The following is an 18,030-nucleotide window of genomic DNA, read 5'->3' on the forward strand; positions in this document are numbered from 1 at the left end:
CTTCTGGCCTTAAGGCCTTTTGTTTTGTTTCTATTTCACAAGCAAATTTATTGAGTAACCACTTGGAGGAACAGTTGGAGGCAAGGTTAGAGAGTAGGCAACAAGACAGAGTCAGAATGTAGAGGGCAGGTTTTAAATGTCAGGCAAAAACGTTTGAACTTAATGTGTTGGGCAGTGGGAACTTGTTGCTAACTATTGTATTTCTTTCTTCTGGTTTCTGCCTTGCAGAGTGGGCTGTTTCTGGGAGGAGGAAGAACAGAACCTGATAGCCTTTCAGTGTCACACATTCACCATCAAACATTCCAACTTGTGAAGCTCAACTGTGAATTCCTGTCTGGCATGGGTTGAATGCAGCCAAGCACTGCAGCAATTTTTAAATGATCAGACATAGTTTATACAACTCTCATGCACAGTGAGTTCAGACACAGGTTTCTCCTTTCCTTTATATACAGGATACAGGTTTAAACCAGCTCCTTACCACCTAGCATTCTTTGAATGAATCCTTAGCTTCTGTGTTCAACAACTGTTTGCTTGTGAAAGGGTTTTAGTTTATGGATGTTCTGATATTTAAAGTTTGCTGCAATGTAAGTCAGTGTTTTACAAGTCCTTCATTACTGCTTCATGATGCTTATTGTGAAGTTTCTGGTTTCCACATAACATTATAGTAGAAACCACATCTTAAACTATTCTTAATAATAAAACAGCTATTTCAAAATATAGTTAATTTTTCCCTAAGTCAAAATGTAACTTTTCACTATGCTCTTTTGTACCTTCTGAATATTGAACCATGTGAATTCACAACCTAACTAAAATAAATAATTTAACTTTCGAAAAACAGCCCACCCCAAAATTCTAGATAATCCACCAAAAGCCACTGAGGAAAAAAGATAAAAGATTCAACAAGAAGTTAGAGATATGTGCTTTGACAAAGGAAAATTAGTGTCCGCATGATTTAAAAGTCAGTGACTATTATCACCCAAGTTCAGGATCATGAAATCAGATCTGGTGGCAAACACCTCTGAACTTTCTCCTTCATGTGAGCCAGTTGTAAGCAATAATCACCAGAGTTATATAAACACCAATGAACTCTTACATAAACTCCTCAGGCATTATGACCACCACAACAACAAATATGATAGGTAAATGAGTAGCTCTGAAAAAAAAAAAAATCCCTATATTTCATTCATTAGGGGTATAAGGTACAAACACTTCCAGAGCCCTCTCTCCAGCTATTCTATTATTTTCTTCCTCCATAATGCCATCTGTATAAACAAAGATCAGTGGATTTCAAGTCTTACCATGTGTCTCCTGACACAATGCGATAGGATACATACATGCCTGTGATGTATGTGCGCCAAAACACTGAACCTGAATCCAAACACATCTTGATATCTCACTCCTGGTTTGCAAAAATACAGGGAACAAAGGACTACATTAAACCTGATAAACAAGACCACAGTAGTGCAATCAGCAAAGTCTAGAAATGTGCAAAACTACAAAATATGTGAATCCTTTTCTTTTACAAATAAATTGCAATAAAAAAAAGAAAATGAAAAAGAGGTAGGTTACATCTTAGATATTATTTTAAAAGCTTATATGTTAAGGAAATTAAAAAGACAAATTAACTAAATGTGGGCCTAGTAGGGACTTAAATAAATTAGCATATCAGTAAAAATAACTTTTCAAAGATAATCAAGGATTATCTGGATATTTTACAATGTAAGGGATTATTGATTTTAAAAATTTAGATGTGATGATGGTATGGTGTTTGTTTTGTTTTGTTGTTTTTTAGGGACTTTTTATGTTAGAGAGCAAATACACTCTGAAGTTTGTATAGATAAAATCTTACAATGTCAAGGAACTAGTACTTCCAAATAATCCATGGCTAGGGGGGAACAGATAAAAAAAGACTAGCCCTGTATTCATAACAACTGAAAGAGAGTACTGGGAACACATGGTTCATTTTACCAATTTTTAAAACTATGTCTTTATTTTTTTAAATTATGTTTGAGATTTTCCAGAATAAAAAATTCAATATTTTTTTTTAATTTTAGAAGTTTTAATGAAGAACAAAATGTAACAAGCACTAATCTCTAAACTATTTAGATCTCAACTGTCCCATATTTGTTAATATACATTTACTTTATACTGGTAATCGATGAATACATATCATCTTGTGTTCTGCTTTTGGTCACTTGTTTTATATATAAATATTTCTTTGATATATTCCACATGTCATTTTAATGGCAAGGTATCAGCATATCACAGAATATTTTGTCATTCCCCTGATGTTGGGCATTTGTGCTGTTTCTTATTTTTCATTCACACTTACAGCGGCATAAGCATCTTTGTACAAACATTTTCCCCTTTTGATTTTCTTATTTGTGGTACAATGCACTACAGCTGGGGAAATAAGCATGGAATTTTAATGTTCAGAGATTGGCAAACTTTTTTTTTTTCTGTAAAGAGTCAGATAGTAAATACTTTAGATATGAGGTCTTTGTTGCAACTACTCAACTTTGCCCTTGTAGCTCAAAAGCAACCATACATAAACAAATGAGTGAATGAACACAGCTGTGTGCCAGTAAAACATTATTTACAAAAACAGGAGAAAATAATTTTGAAAAAGAACAAAATTGGAGGACTCACAATTCCTGATTTCAAAACTTCCTACAAAGCTACAGTAATCAAAACAGTGTAGAGCTGGCATAAACAGAAATATATACACCAATGAAAGAGAATGGAGCCCAGAGATAAACTCTCACATATGTGGTCAAAGGGTGTTCAGCAAAAGTATCAATACCATTCCACAGAAAAAGGACAGCCACTCTGATAAAAGGTGCTGGGAAAACTAGATATTCACATGCAGAAGAATGAAACTGGATTCTTACCTTATACAAAAATTAATTCAAAATGGATCAAAGATCTAACTGTGAAACCTAAAACTACAAAACTCTTAGAAGAAAACTTAGGCAGAAAATTTCATGACACTGGGTTTAGAAATGACTTCTTAGATATGACACCAAAGGCACAGGCAATAAAAGAAAAAAAAAGGAACACTGGACATCATAAATTTTTAATTTTGTGCATCAAAATTTTGTAATTTTGTGTATCAAAATACACTATCAACAGAGTAAAAAGGCAATCTATGAAATGGGAGAAAATATTTCCAAATCATATAGTTAATAAGGGATTAGTATCCAGAATATATAGTGAACTCCTAAAACTCAGTAACAAAAAACAAACTGATTCAAAAATGGGCAAAGGATATGAACAGGCATTTCTCCAAAGAAGATATACAAATGGCCAAAAAGCACGTGACAAGATGTTCAACACCACTAATCATTAGTGAAATGTAATCAAAACTACAATAACATACCATCTCACACCTGTTAGGATGGCTACTATCAAAAAAAAAAGTATCAGCAAGGATGCAGAGAAATTGGAACCCTTGTGCACTATTGGTCGGAATGTAAAATGGCACAGCTGCTGTGGAAAACAATTCTTCAAAAGATTACCCACAGAATTACCATATGTTCCACTTTTATATATATATACCAGTCCACTTCTAGACATATATTCAAGAAAACTGAAAGTAATGTCTCAAAGAAATATTTATACATTCATGTTCATAGCAGCCCAGGCATCCATGGACAGATGAAAGAAGGAGCAAAATGTGGTATATATGTACAATGGACTATTATTTAGCCTTACATAAGGAAGGAAATTCTGATACATGCTACAACATGGATGAATCTGGAGGACACTATGTTAAGTGAAATAAGCCAGTCACAAAAAGACAAACACTGTATGATTCCACTTATATGAGGTACATAGAGTAGTTAAAATCATAGAGACAGAAAAGGGTGGCTCCCAAGGTTCCCAAGGGCTGGGAGGGAGGAGGGAATGGAGAGTAATTGTTTAATGGGTACAGAGTTTCAGAATGAAATGATAAAAAAGTTACAGTGATAGATAGTGATGATGGTTGCACAACAATGTGAATATACTTAATGCCATAGTATTGTACACTTAAAAATAGCTAAGATGCTAAATTTTGTTACACATATTTTACCACACACACAGAGTTGACTTAGTTATTATGCTAAGTTCAAGTTAGACACAAAGGCCACATATTGCATGATTCCACTTATAGAAATGCACAGAAGAGGTAATCTATATAGACAGAAACTAGGACAGTGGATGAAAGGAGCTAGGGGAGAGGATAATAAGAATGACTGCTTACAGGTAACAGGGTTTCTTTTTGGAGTGATGAAAATGTTCTGATATTAGACAGTATTGATGGTTGTACAACCTTGCAAATACACTAAAAATCACTGAATTGTACACTTAAAAACGGTGTATTATATCTCAATAAACATATTTTTTTTAAGTTGGCTTGCTTCTGCGTCCAGCTAAGGTGTAATATCTTGAGGCAAACCAAAGCTTGTACCAAGAACTACTAGAAATATGTTACCAAATTTAAACAAACAACAACAAAACCCCTTTGAAGGCATGGAAGAGATTCTAAGACAACCAGGGGTTGAAGGGACAAGATTCCAGAGAAGGGGAATACTATGCAGCCATAAAAAGAATGAAATCTTGCCATTTACGGCAACTTGGATGGACCTGGAGGGTATTAAGCTAAGTGAAATAAGTTAAACAAAGAAAGACAAAATCCATGTGATTTTACTTAATGGAATCTAAAACAACAAAACAAACAAACAAAATTAAACATAAACAGACTCTCAGATATAGAGAACAAACTGGTGGTTGCCAGAGGGAAGGGGGGGTGGGGGTGGGGATGAAGGAAATAGGTGAAGAGGATTAAGAGGTACAAACTACCAAGGCATGGGAGGGTATAGTTCAAGCGTTAGAGCACATGCTTAGCATGCACAAGGTCCTGGGTTCAATCCCTAGTACCTCCTTTTTTATATATATACAAAATAAACAAACCTAATTACCTCCCCTACCCCAGCAAAAAAAAAAAAAAATTCTTAAAAAAAGATATAAACTTCTAGCTATTAAAAAAAATCACGGAAATGTAATGTATACATAAGGAATATAGTTAATAATATTGTAACAACTTTTTATGTGATGGATGGTAACTGGTCATATTGTGGTGATTATTTCATAATGTATAAAATATTGAATCACTAGGTTGTACACCTGAAATGAATATAATATTGTATGTTAATTATAACTCAATAAAAAAGAAAAGTCACAGTCTTGTAGACAACAGCAGTATATATATCTGACAAAAGACTTGTATTTAGAATATATTTTTTAAAAAACTCTTATAACTCAGTAAAATGACAACAAATAACCCAATAAAGAAGAGCAAAAGGGGAGGAACAGACACCTCAGGAAAAGAGATACAAATGGCCAATGAACACATGAAAAGGTGCTCAAAATCATTAGGGAAATACAAATTTAAAGTATAATCAGACACCACTTGACACCCACTAGAATGGCTAAGATTAATAAGACTGGCCATACCAATTGCTGGCAAGGATATGGGGCACCTGGAACTCTCATGCACTGCTGGTAGGAGTGTGAAGTGGTACAATCACTGTGGAAAACATTTTGGCAGTTTCTGATAAAGTTAAACATACACCTACCGTACAACCTCACAATTTACTTATTGGTATTCTATCTATAAAGAAATGAAAGCATATCTCTAATTAAAAGAAAAACCCATCAACTTTTACAGGAATGTTCAAAGCAGCTTTAGTCATAAGATTGAATGTCCATCAACAGGTGATGTATAAACAAGGAGCAGTACATTTATGGAACTGAAACACTACTCAGCAATGAAAAAGGAACACAGAGAAATTGGAACCCTTGTGCAACAACACAGATGAGCAAGAGGCCAAGGACAAAAGAATAGGTATCATATAATTCCATTTATATAAAATTCTATATAATGCTAACCTATAATGACAGAATTCAGTTCAGTGCCTGGAAAACGGACTACAAAGGGGCATGAGAGAACTTTCTGGGAAAATGGATATTTTCCACATCCTGATTAGATTGATGATAATGTACGTATATACATTTGTCAACAGTCATCGACCTATACAGGCAAAAGATGTGAATTTTAATGTGTGCAAATTATATAATTGATTTTTAAAATTTTGTGATATCACTAAAGTCATCCTTAAAAAGAAATTCATAGCCTTAAATTAATGTCAAAAAATAATGAAGAGTGAAAATTAATGATGTAAATTTTTTTCACAAAAAAATTAGAAAAAGAACAGGAAACTAAACCCAAAGAAAGTAGCAGGAAGACAAATGAAGATAAGAGCAGGTTAATGAAACAGAGGAAAACATACTTTAAGACTAAAAGCAACAGCAAAACCAAAAGTTGATTCTTTGAAAAACAAGCATAAATACTACACCGTCAGAGAGCCCTACCACCACCACCACTATACCACTCTAGCTGAAATAGGCCCTTCCTCACTACCCCTGGGGCTCATTCCCTTTCTTTTTTGTTTACATGGTTCTTCTCAAGATCTGAAGTTATTTTAGTAACTTGATTCAACACTTATCATCTGTCTAGAATGTAGCTCCTTGAGGGCAGGGATTCTGACCATCTCATTCTCCACTGTATCTCTCAAGTCTAACAAAAATGCCAGCTGTCTAACAGATGCTCAATGAATGGATGTTGAGTATTTTTAAATTGTGCTTGTTTTCATAAAAATTGCCACTAGAGAAAAATACACATGAATAAAAAATCCACTGAAGCATATCAGTTCTCACTCAATATGTTCATATTCAAATATGTTCAACACATCACCATTTATGAGAACATACTGATGTTTTCCATGGCCCAAGCTTTACCTGACTCAATAAATGGCATGAAAGGCCAATATATTTGCCAATAAGTCTTCAAAAGTTAAAAACTCATGCAAAGCAAAATGTGATTCACCTTCAGAATAGTCATGGAAGCCAGTTTGAGAGAGAAAAAAAATTCTCATCATAGAAGCTCCTTGGGAAGAAATAAATCTTCATAGCATTAATATAGAAGGCACTAGTGGATTATAAGTTAAACACATCCTTTAAAATGAGATCTGAGAGCAAGGGAACCACTATTATTCTGACTAACTCATGAAACAACCTGAGATATGAAGAAAAGAAATGTCTGGCCTCTCCACTTAGTCCTCATAGGGAAGGGGAACAACTGCAAATCATCAGTAAAAGATACCAAGACTGCTCTCAATCTTAGCACTGCTGACATTTTGGACTAGATGATCCTTTGTTGTAGGGGCTGCCCTGTGCACTGCAGAATGCTTAGTAGCATCCCCACCCTCTGTCCACTAGATTCTAGAAGCACCTTCCCAGTTGTCTCCACCCATTGCCAGATGTCTCCTGGGGACAAAATCAATCCCTATAGAGAACCATTGCTTTTAGCACAATCAAAGTCAAAATAGTAAAGACACAGTCATTTGTAAACACAACTGCTCCTCTTTCAACCCATCTGAAATTTAAGCCTTGTGTTGCAAACGGATTTAATTTTGATCCTGCTCAGCATGATAATGAAGATTTTTGGCTATCTCTGCAACCATAGCAAGAATTACCGAGTTCTCAGCACATCAACCGCAAAGCAGGAACTTCTGAGCAAACGTAGAAAGAAGACAGACTAAGGCTGATACCTTGAAGGATTCTAGTTCAATTTCTGAATAAGATATAAAGAGTTATGAGAAAACATAAAGTGAACGCTTGGCTCTACTAAATCTTACAGACAAGGTAATGTCTAGAATAATTTCACAAAATCAAAATTTTAAAAATCCAAATTAAACCCAAAGATGCTGATCAAAACCACATTCCAAACTTTAAAATATGCCGCTCCTATGTCTTCTTTTTCACTCATGAAATAAATGACTATCAAACAACAGAAAAGATTGCTTAAACTGACTACAATGAAATTAGAGATTTTTTTTACAATAAAGAACACTGTGAACAATGTTAAGAGATAATCCACAGACTTGATGCTATTAACAATACAAATAGCAAAGGATTAGTATATCTAGAATACAATACTTACAGATATGAACACTTAAATAGGAAAAACATCATCACCACAAATAGTCAAAACTGACATCACTTTAGAAATTTGAGCTGGTTCTTGAAGTATTCCCCTACTTTCTCCAATCACTCAATTTTATTATTCCATCAGCCTTGAGAAAACATCCACTAACATCCTTAACCGATTTCTTTGTGGCAAACACGAAAGCTAAATCATCTCTTCAGCTTGATTTCCCTGACTCGGTCCATCCCCCAGGATTCCAGAAGCATCCCCACACCCAGCCATCACCACACCTTACAAAGAGAAACGCTGCTGCTGCCCAGGAAACAGGAAGCAGAGAAAGAGCTAACTCCTATCTGGAAATGGCTGCTGCTCATTGAGAGCAACACACCACCCAAGGCACCTGGTGACCATGGCACCTGGCAACCTGCAGGAAGCTTCCTGGGGGAGAGCCCTTCCTTCCAGACTCTGCCAAAAGCCTCAAGTGACAATAGGCTGACTATTCTTTCCTTAAGAGTTCTCTAAGGGACTCTCAATTCTCTAGCAAAGATTTTTTTTTAAAACAGAAATGGGCTAGGCATAAAAATGAAATTTTGCCATTTACAACAATATGGATGGACGTGGAGGGTATCATGTTTAGTTTAATAAGTCAGACAGAGGAAGACAAACAGTGTATGTTATCACTAATAGGTGGAATCTAAAAAATAAACTAGTGAATATAACAAAAAAGAAAGACTCAGAGATACAGAGAACAAACTAGTGGGGGTAGGGGAGGGGGGCAAGATAGGAGTAGGGGATTAAGAAGTACAAACCACCACGTATAAAATAAATAAACTTTAAAAAACCCGAAAAACAAAAGCAAAAAAAATTTTTTTGAGATAAAAAAACAAAAATAAGCTACAAGGATATATTGTATAGCACAGGGAATATAGTCAATATTTTATAGTAACTATAAATGGAGTATAATCTATAAAATTTTTGAATCACTACTCTGTATACCTGAAATTAACATAATATTGTAAATCAATTGTATCTTCATTTAAAAAAAAAGGCAAAAAAAAAAAAAAAAAAGGCTAGGGATATGAATGCGAAGACAGAGACAGAGGCAGTGAAATGTTTTTTGCTTGTTTCCCAAAGTATGAGTGATCCAAATATGCGAGAAATAAAAATAGAATTAGAAACTCAAGTAAATTATTCCTGGAAACTTCAGAACAACTAAAGGGCCAGTGCTTCTCTACCTGCCATTCAACACTACAGGGAATAAAGTGGTATCAGATGCTGCAGCTGCTGGATGTTATATAACCTGAGAGAGGTGTCAGGACTGGAGCTGGTCCGAGGGCCATGTCAATCCATGCTGGGCTTCTTGCTCTTCTTGAGGGCTCCAACTGGCGGTCTCTCTCAAGGAGGCTAGAAGGCAATCTCCTGGCATCTCTGATGAACCTGCGAGCTGAGAGTTAACAGGATCTCTGCAGCCACAAAGTGGAAATTTCAAAGAGGAATGAAGAGAACAAGCCTGCTTGCAGCTCAAGGAACTTGTGGCCCTTCCCTCAGGAGCTCAGGCAGGTAAAGCCCCACACTCTCCCACCTAGAAATTCATTTTAAGTGGTGGCAGAAACACAGAATAACATTCAAATCTTTCTATAACATACAAACTCCACTAGGGCCCCATGTAAGGGTGTCCATAACAAGCAAGAGGAAACTAGGAGGGTACGGGTGCTGTCCCTTTTAAGAGGGAATGGACAAAGAGTAACACCAACAGCTCATTCTGCTGTTTTTATTTGAGGGAGGACTTGGGTACACACACCAAGGTGATAAACCTCTGAAATTTGTTACTGTTGTATGTGTTAACTTAAGAGAGTAAAACTGGTCCTATGAACAAACAAAAGTATGCCATTAACCTGCGTGTGTATGTGGGGGCGGAAATCAATGAAACTCAGTTTATTTTCCCATTCTACTGATGAACACTTTGAACACTGAGGCTACAAACCACAAAACACACACAATTCTCAGAAGGATTCAGTAGTTGAGAAAGGGCTGTGAACAAAGACTGGGGTTTCACAAGGAGAGTATAGACTTTGCAGCAGACATCACGCTGGGAAAGCACAGGAGGCGGGAGAGGTAAGATACCTTTACAAAATCCCAAAATCAGAGAATACAACTATAGCACAAAATTTCCTCCACAAAATGCATTCACATATAACTGAAACATTTAAATGATCTCTTCAGATTCTTAATGATGATAAGAATTTTTGATTTGAGAGCAGAGAACAGGGTAGGTTGAGGAGCAGACACTGTAAAGGGCAGGGCTCAATTATCAGTTCCCGTACCCCAGAGAGCATCAGTTAAAGTCATGCCTTGGCAAAATAATAAACTATTGGACATCAGAGATCTCCTGAACTGTCTTCATTAATTGAAATCTTAAATGTTAACATGAATCAAAAGGCTGGAGAGTAAAGTCTGGTCAGACAAAGACAGGTAAAGCCCTTTTGGACTGACCATATTAGAAATAAAGCAACAAATCTTTTCCTTAGGGCCACAGAAAATGTAAAGAAAATAAGCATCTATCTGGCAGCACACTGCAGCTTTGCTTCCTGGTTAGAAGAGTGGCTGGTACACAAGTACAAAGTCTCTGTGATGGAAGGGCATTCAGCAGTGGCTCTCTCGGGATCTTACACCCCACAGTGCAGCAACTCTATGGACCTCTACTATATATGGTCACTGTCAAGGGAAAAACCTCATCCTTGCCTTCTCCCTTCTCCTCATGTTCAATCACAAATTCTGTGGGCCTCCAAAGGGTCTCCCCGCCTCCTTGATTGCGCCCCCTCCAATCCCCGCTGCAGAAAGAGTGAACTTTCTGAATCTGATGATGTCAGTCTCCACTCACAGGATCTTCTAGGATACTTCAAAACGGTCTCTTCTGCCCTTAGGATAAAACCTAAAATGCTTAAGGCCTTTTCTGACTGCTAGTGTCCCCCTGCTCTCTGATCACCAAGTACCTCCCTCCAACCTGCACCCACACACTCTCTGCTCCCTGGACTCAAAAGCACAGTGCTCTCAGGGTCTCTTCTGGGCATTGGTTGATGCCGTGTCCCTCTTTCCCCATCTCTTGATCTAACAGTTGTGTTAGTCTAATGACTTAATTCTAACCCATAGTCTCTTTTGGGTCTTTGCTTAAAAGTTAGCCTCTAGAAAGCCTTCTCTAGGTTTCTTCCTTTTTATTTCAGCATGTGCCCAACTGCTAAGCTGCACTGTCTGTCAGTATAGCTGCAGAAAGTTAATAGCTAGCTGTTGCTGCCTCCCCTGGTATGCTGTTTAGGGAACTTCATTCAAACCTGGCACATCCTGCTTCTGTATTCTGAACTGGACCAAAAACAACTTGAAGATTTCAAAGGATGATTCAGAAAATACTTAAAAGACCTTCCCCTCAGGAGGATTGCTGGGTAACTCTGAAGTCAGGGCACAGCAACTGGGGAACAGCTACAGTCCCAGCACAGGTCTGTGGTGAGCCCTGCTAGATATGGATCCCACTCCATCCTTGGTCATGCCCAAGTCCATCCAAAACTGCTCCAGTCACTAGCTCTGCTTCCAGAAGCACTGTGGCCCAGCCCACCAGTAATGCCTGTTATATCCTCCTTTAGCCAGGTTTATTCATGTTACAAATATTACTCATTCAGTCCTCAAAAACATCCCTATTCAGTAGATGATGCTATAAATATTCCCATTTTACAGATGAGAAAACTTGTCTCACAGAGTGATAAGTAGTAAAGACAAGATTTGAACCCTGGTGGTTGATCTGGCTCCAGAGGTCATGCTCTTAGCCACTACACTACATAACCTAATCTCATCTCCCTGAAAGTTATGAGGGAAGAAAATAGAGTTCAGAGACAAAGCCTCATATGTACTGTGCCTTGGTTTACAACACAGGGTAAAACAAAAATGTAACGCAGAACACTAGATCAGTTAGATAATCATATTGGGGATGTGGAGGGATGAAACTTGACCCCTCCCTCACACCACACAATAATCAATTCTGGATAGATTCTAGACCTAAACATGAAGGTAAAACATTAAAGCTTCTAGAAGATAACAGGAGAGTATCTTCATGACCTTGGGGGTAGACAAATATTTCTTAAACAAAGGACAAAAAGCACTAAACATAAAAGGAAAAAATGATCAATTCAATCTCATTAAAATTAAAACATCTATTCACCAAAAATACAATTTTAGAAAAGAGCATAAAACTTCAAAAAATACACAATTAAGAGGTAAATCAAGCAACATAGATGAGAAAGACACATGTATGTGCATGTTTATCCAAAAGGTCCATATCCAGATACAAAGAATTCCTATAAATCAAAAAGAATGTTGTGGAAGAAAGAAAAATGGTCAAAAACACATGTTCAGGCACTTTGCAAAAATGAAAGCGATCATAAGCTTATGAAAAAGAGCTCAACATCTGAAGTAATCAGGGAAATGCAAATTAAACCCAAAATCAGATGCTCTTATCCCCTGGATTGTTGGGAAGGAATGTTAAAGGTCCCACAAAGTCACTCTGAACAACTGGGTCAATGTCTGACATACTTTTCTGATGGAGGTTTATAAAACAATCTTCTGTACACCCAAACTCTGTGCCCCCTTGTGTCTCTAAGCCTGGCACACAGAAAAGGACAGGAGTAAGTATCAAAATCAGTACTACTTTATTTCTAACCAGGAGGTCACCATAAACTCTAACATAGACTATTCTGAAAAATCAGTCCAATGACAGATACTCAAGTTGTCTTAGGAAAAAGAGATACAAGTTTCTGGGGAAGAAGAGAAGGAGGATAGAAATACAGTATAAAAAGAACTGGCTCGAATCCATAATTTATAGAATCCTGCTGATCATCTATGTTGAGAACAAAATGCTGAAATGTAACAGAGTGCTATTAACACTGTCTTGTTTTGTCTTAGTGCATTCAGTCACATGGGCTAACTGTTCCTCTAAGTTGATTCATAGTCCTTTTCTCTGTTTTGGTGATTCCTTTTTGTTCCTAAAAACATGTGCATCTTCCCTGTCTTCATCCAGAACAAGAGAACAATAGACCCAGAGTTCAGGTTGTAGACTTTTCATTTTGTGAAAGAGAACCTAAAGGCTCAGCAACAACTTGCCCAAGATTACAAAAGTTTCGATGAAGACAGTTGCCTTGTCTTGAGGGGTGTTCCTCTCTCTATTATATGTTGAAGTACTGAGGTGAGTACTGAGGTTCCCAGGCCACAGTTACAGCTTGGCTTTAGCCAGTATGGACTGCCCCTAATCTCTCCTGCATCATCAATTTCTCCCTCCCTACCTGATCAATCTCACTGGCAAAAATTTAAAAGGACAAAACCTGTTCTCTACCTATTCTTGTTTGAGCCTCTATCACTACACTGAAACTGAACATCAAGGGCACAAAGGGCCCCAAGGGCCCCAAGGGCCCCCACATTGCTAACTCCAATGGTCAATTCTTAGTCCTCATACTACAATGACTACTGATAGACTTTAACTAACACAGTTGATCACTTCCTCTTTGAAATGATTTTTTTCTAGCCGGCTTCCACAGCACTTTTCTCTTGAGTCTCCTACTCTTCAGTGGCCATTTCTTCCAAGTGTTCTTTCCTAGATCATCATCATTCCCTCCTCACCTCTGCTTATCCAGTGCTTAGTCGCTCAGATCACTTCTCTTTAACTTCTCTTATTCCTGGAATAATCAAATCTCATCCTGTCCTGTGATATAAGTACCATTCATACACAGATATATTCCACTTTTAAAAAATCTCCAATGTAGAGTTCTCTGAACTTCAACTCAATAGTCTAACTGCCCTCTGGACATCTCAACTTGGAGGCATAAGACACATCAAACATAACATGTCTCCCAAACTGAACTCCTGTCTGCCCCCAATCTGTGCTTCTCCCAAGCTCAGAAAATGGCATCTTCACATTGTTCAATTAAAACATTGGAACTCATCCTTATCTACCCTCTTACACAATCTATCTCTGACACAATCTATATCCATTTCATCAATAAATCCTACTGGCTCTATCTTCAAAACATATTCAGAATCCAACTAATTCTACCACCTCCACCAAGCCACCATCCCTCCTGCCTGGAATTTTGCAATATCCTCCTAATTAGCCTCCTTGCTTTTGCCCTTATCTCTCTCACAGCCTGTTCCCTGTGTATCAGCCAGGGTGATCTGTTCAAACCCTGCAATGGCTCCCACCTCACAGAGTAAGGTCTCCCATCGTCTGACCCCAAGGTCTTTCCTCTACCACCCTCATCCTGGTATACTCTGCTTCAGCTACCCTGGCTCCTTGCTGTTCCCTCCACACACCAAAAGAAAAGCTCCTACCTTTGGATTTTTTCTCTTGCTATCCTACCTGCCTGGAATGCTCTTTCCCTAGACAGTCACCAAGCTAGCTCCCTCATTTCCTCCATGGCTCAATACAAAGTCACCTAATCAAGTGGAGTCTTTCTTGACCACTCCACATAAAGAAGCATCACCCCACATACATACTTCACCTAGTTCCCCTTTCTTCATAGCACTTAACACCTCTGACATACGGTTTATGTACTTATTTATCATCTGTCTCTACCTAACTAAAATGAAAATCCCATGAGGAGAAGCATTTTTTTTCCAGACTCTTATAGAAGAGGCATTTTTATTCCCTGCTATATTCCCAATGCCCACGCCAACGCCTAGCAAAAGAGTAGCTGCTCAATAAATAAATATTATTTAATGATTGAATGCATCCCTTTCCCTTGTCATTCTCATTACACTGTATTGCTCTCCTGATGCCCCATGCGCTCTTTGAGACCTGCTACTCTTTTAGGCACTAATACTTAATGGGATATATAGATTTTTAAGCAACTTTGACCCCAACAGACTCTATTAGGTACCTTTCTAACAATACCTTGATTTCAACTAATGCATGTGACAAAGTTTACTATGGTAGTCTTCCATATAAATGGTGGTCTGTGGGCTGGAGAATAGTCACTTGGACGCACAGATAGATAAGTAATCTTATTCACTGAATGTTAATGGTTCATCTGAAGGGAGGTGTCTGGCAAAACATCACCAGGTTCTATTCTTAGTTCTATCCAATTCCATTGTCCCCAATGTCTTGGACAGCCAATGGAGATGACAAATCCATTATCCAAGCAAAATGAAAGAATGTGTCAATACAAAAGCTTATGCATGAATGTTCACAGTGGCTTTATTTGTAATAAAAACAACAAAGAACACCCCCCCCCCATTAAAAAACAGGGAAGCCAGGGAATAAACAAATTGGGGTATATCCATACCATGGACTACTACTTGGCAATGAAAAGTAATGAACAATTGATATACACACATGGATGAATCTTAAAATAATTATGCTGAGTAGGCAGGAGGGTATAGCTCAAGTGGTAGAGCATATGCTTAGCATGCATGAAGCCCTGGGTTCAATCCCCAGTACCTCTTCTAAAAATAAATAATAAAACCTAATTACCTTTCCCTGCCAAAAAAAAAATGCTGAGTGAAAGAAGCCAATCCCCCAGAAAGAGAAAGAGAATGAATGTACTATATGGCTCCATTTATACAAAAGTCTAGAAAATATAACTAATTAGTAAGGACACAAAGCAAATAAGTGGTTCCCTAGGGACAGGGTTAGAGGGTAGGGAGGAGAGGGAGAGATTTCAAAGGGGCATAAGAAAACTTTCAGAGGTGATGGATATGCTCATCACCTTGATTTTGATGATGGTTTCATGTACACAGCATACAATTAAACCTCAATAGAGCTGGAAAAAAAGAAGAAAATCCAAGTAACTTTTGAACTGTATAGAATTCTGACTATACAGCCTCAGTAGGATATAGCAAAAAGGAAAAAACAAAACTACCCCCCCCAAAAATTTTGAACTTTACTTAGATTTATTGCTTGCAGTGGAACTATTTGAAACTATTTTGTATGTACTATAGGACTGAGCAAATGAGTAGATATATTGATGCTGCTGGGAACCAGTTGTCACTGTGAGAGAAGGGAGATACAGATAGTGAATGGGAGAAGGATTAAAATTATGAACGACTGTTACGAATATATCATTTAAAAATAAATGTATTTCCTAGCTCTGACCACCAAAAGAGGCTTCTGAGTAATCATGAGCAAAGATACCTCAGTAGTCATGAGCACATGTACACACCAGATCTTGGTTTCTAAATAGCCATTCCCCTCTGAAAGAAACCAAGAATTCCCGCATTGGAACAGAGAAAATACAAGCTATGTCTAGAAATATTTTTGTGCCAGGAAAAAAAAAAGGAACCCCCCCCCCCCACAAATTGTAAGGGACATGTCAAAGGAACAGAAGTCAGCTGGAAGGGGCTCCCACTAGCCAAATCTGGGACAACTTGAGCATCAAAACAAACATAGGAGTGGATTCTATCACACTGACTTTCTTAAAAAAAGGAATCCAAGTAAAGTGGAGAGAGAAGGCTCATCTTTATCTCAAGAAATGCAAATGAATATAGAAGAAATATAGAATCAGAAAAATCACCATTTTGCACCTACCATATTAAAAACTGATTCAGGCAAGAATCATAAATGGAAGCTGAAAATACTGCATTAAAGACTGGAGGCAGTGGTATTTCCATAGTTTTAGGTTCAGAGCAAAACCGAGAGGAAGAAACAGAGATTTCCCATATACTTCCTGTCCCTACATATGCATAGCCCTCCTCCATTATCAAAGTTCCCCACCACAGTGGTACCTTTGTTATAATGGCTAAACCTACATTAACACATCATTATTATCCAAAGTCCATAGTTTACATTAGGGTTCACTCTTCGTGTTGTACATTTTATGGGTTTGGACAAATATATAATAACATGTATCCGCCACTATAGTATCATACAGAGTAGTTTCACTGCCCTAAAAGTCCTCTGTGCTCTACTGACTCATCCCTCCTCCCTCAACAAACCTCTGGCTATAACTGATTATTTACTTTTATTTCTTAAGAGTAAAAACTTAGAAAAGTAAATATGAATGGAATGCCATGGAATTACAAAACAGTTCTGATTTTGAAAAATCTTACATGGCACATGCAAAAAAAAGATACACAATGGGATTCCCCAGTTTTTAAAAAATATACATTTGCATAGCAAAATAACTGGAAAAACAAAATATCAGTACTCTTACTATCTCTGGCTGATGGAATTATGGGTGATTTTTGTATTCTTTATAATGTTCTATATTTCCAAAATTTGTTTAATAAGCACATATAATCAGATTGTTACTGTTAGATAGCAAAGTCAACAACTGGTTTGGCATTATAATAGATTTTGAAATATTATCCAAACTCTCTAAAGAAGGATCTAGGATTATTAAGCAATCGCAAGGTTCATAACATTTATTTATAAATGTTCTTAGAAGAAGAAGACATCTAAGCTCAAAATAGGGATGTCTAGTGTGACAGAAAGGCCATAATAAATGGTGAAAACTATAACCTCCATAACCTATGCTGCCTTTTGAAGGGCCCTGGGGGCTTCCACAGGAGGGAAAAAACAATGGCTAGGATTCCCATTAGACTGCTGAAACTACTCCCAGTGCAATTCTTTACAAGACAAAAGCCACCCACTCTGATCTTATTCCAAAACTCTGGAGGTTCCTCTTTACTTCTTCCACTTTCAACTGCTCAAAGAGCATGACTTTTTCTGCAGACTGCTGCGATTTTCTGATAGGTTCAGAACTCAAAATAGCAGCTGTTAGAACTCAAGCAAATAAACTCAGAGTTCTAGATGTATCTCAGACCACCATTGCTGGCCTTACGTGCTCAAACCCCTGTCTATCTCACCCCAGACCACTGTGTCCTTTGCTTTCTACACTCCAGCCACCCTGGCCTCCACCTTCTTGATTTTTAAACAAGCAAAGCTGTTCCTACTCCAGGGCCTTTGCCCTGGTCCTCTGCCTAGAACACTTTACCCCTGATTCTTTATATTGCAAGCAAAGAGGAAC

General features: G+C 37.6%; 1 protein-coding gene across 4 annotated transcripts in view; it reads right to left on the reverse strand.

The window, feature by feature from the left end:
• The window catches only part of RAD54L2 (RAD54 like 2), a 106,898-nt gene that overhangs the window by 32,885 nt on the left and 55,983 nt on the right, over window positions 1–18,030 (reverse strand). The gene's annotated exons all lie outside the window — the stretch shown is intronic.

This window comes from Camelus ferus, chromosome 17 (assembly GCF_009834535.1).
Source record: "Camelus ferus isolate YT-003-E chromosome 17, BCGSAC_Cfer_1.0, whole genome shotgun sequence".
Lineage (NCBI taxonomy): Eukaryota > Metazoa > Chordata > Mammalia > Artiodactyla > Camelidae > Camelus > Camelus ferus.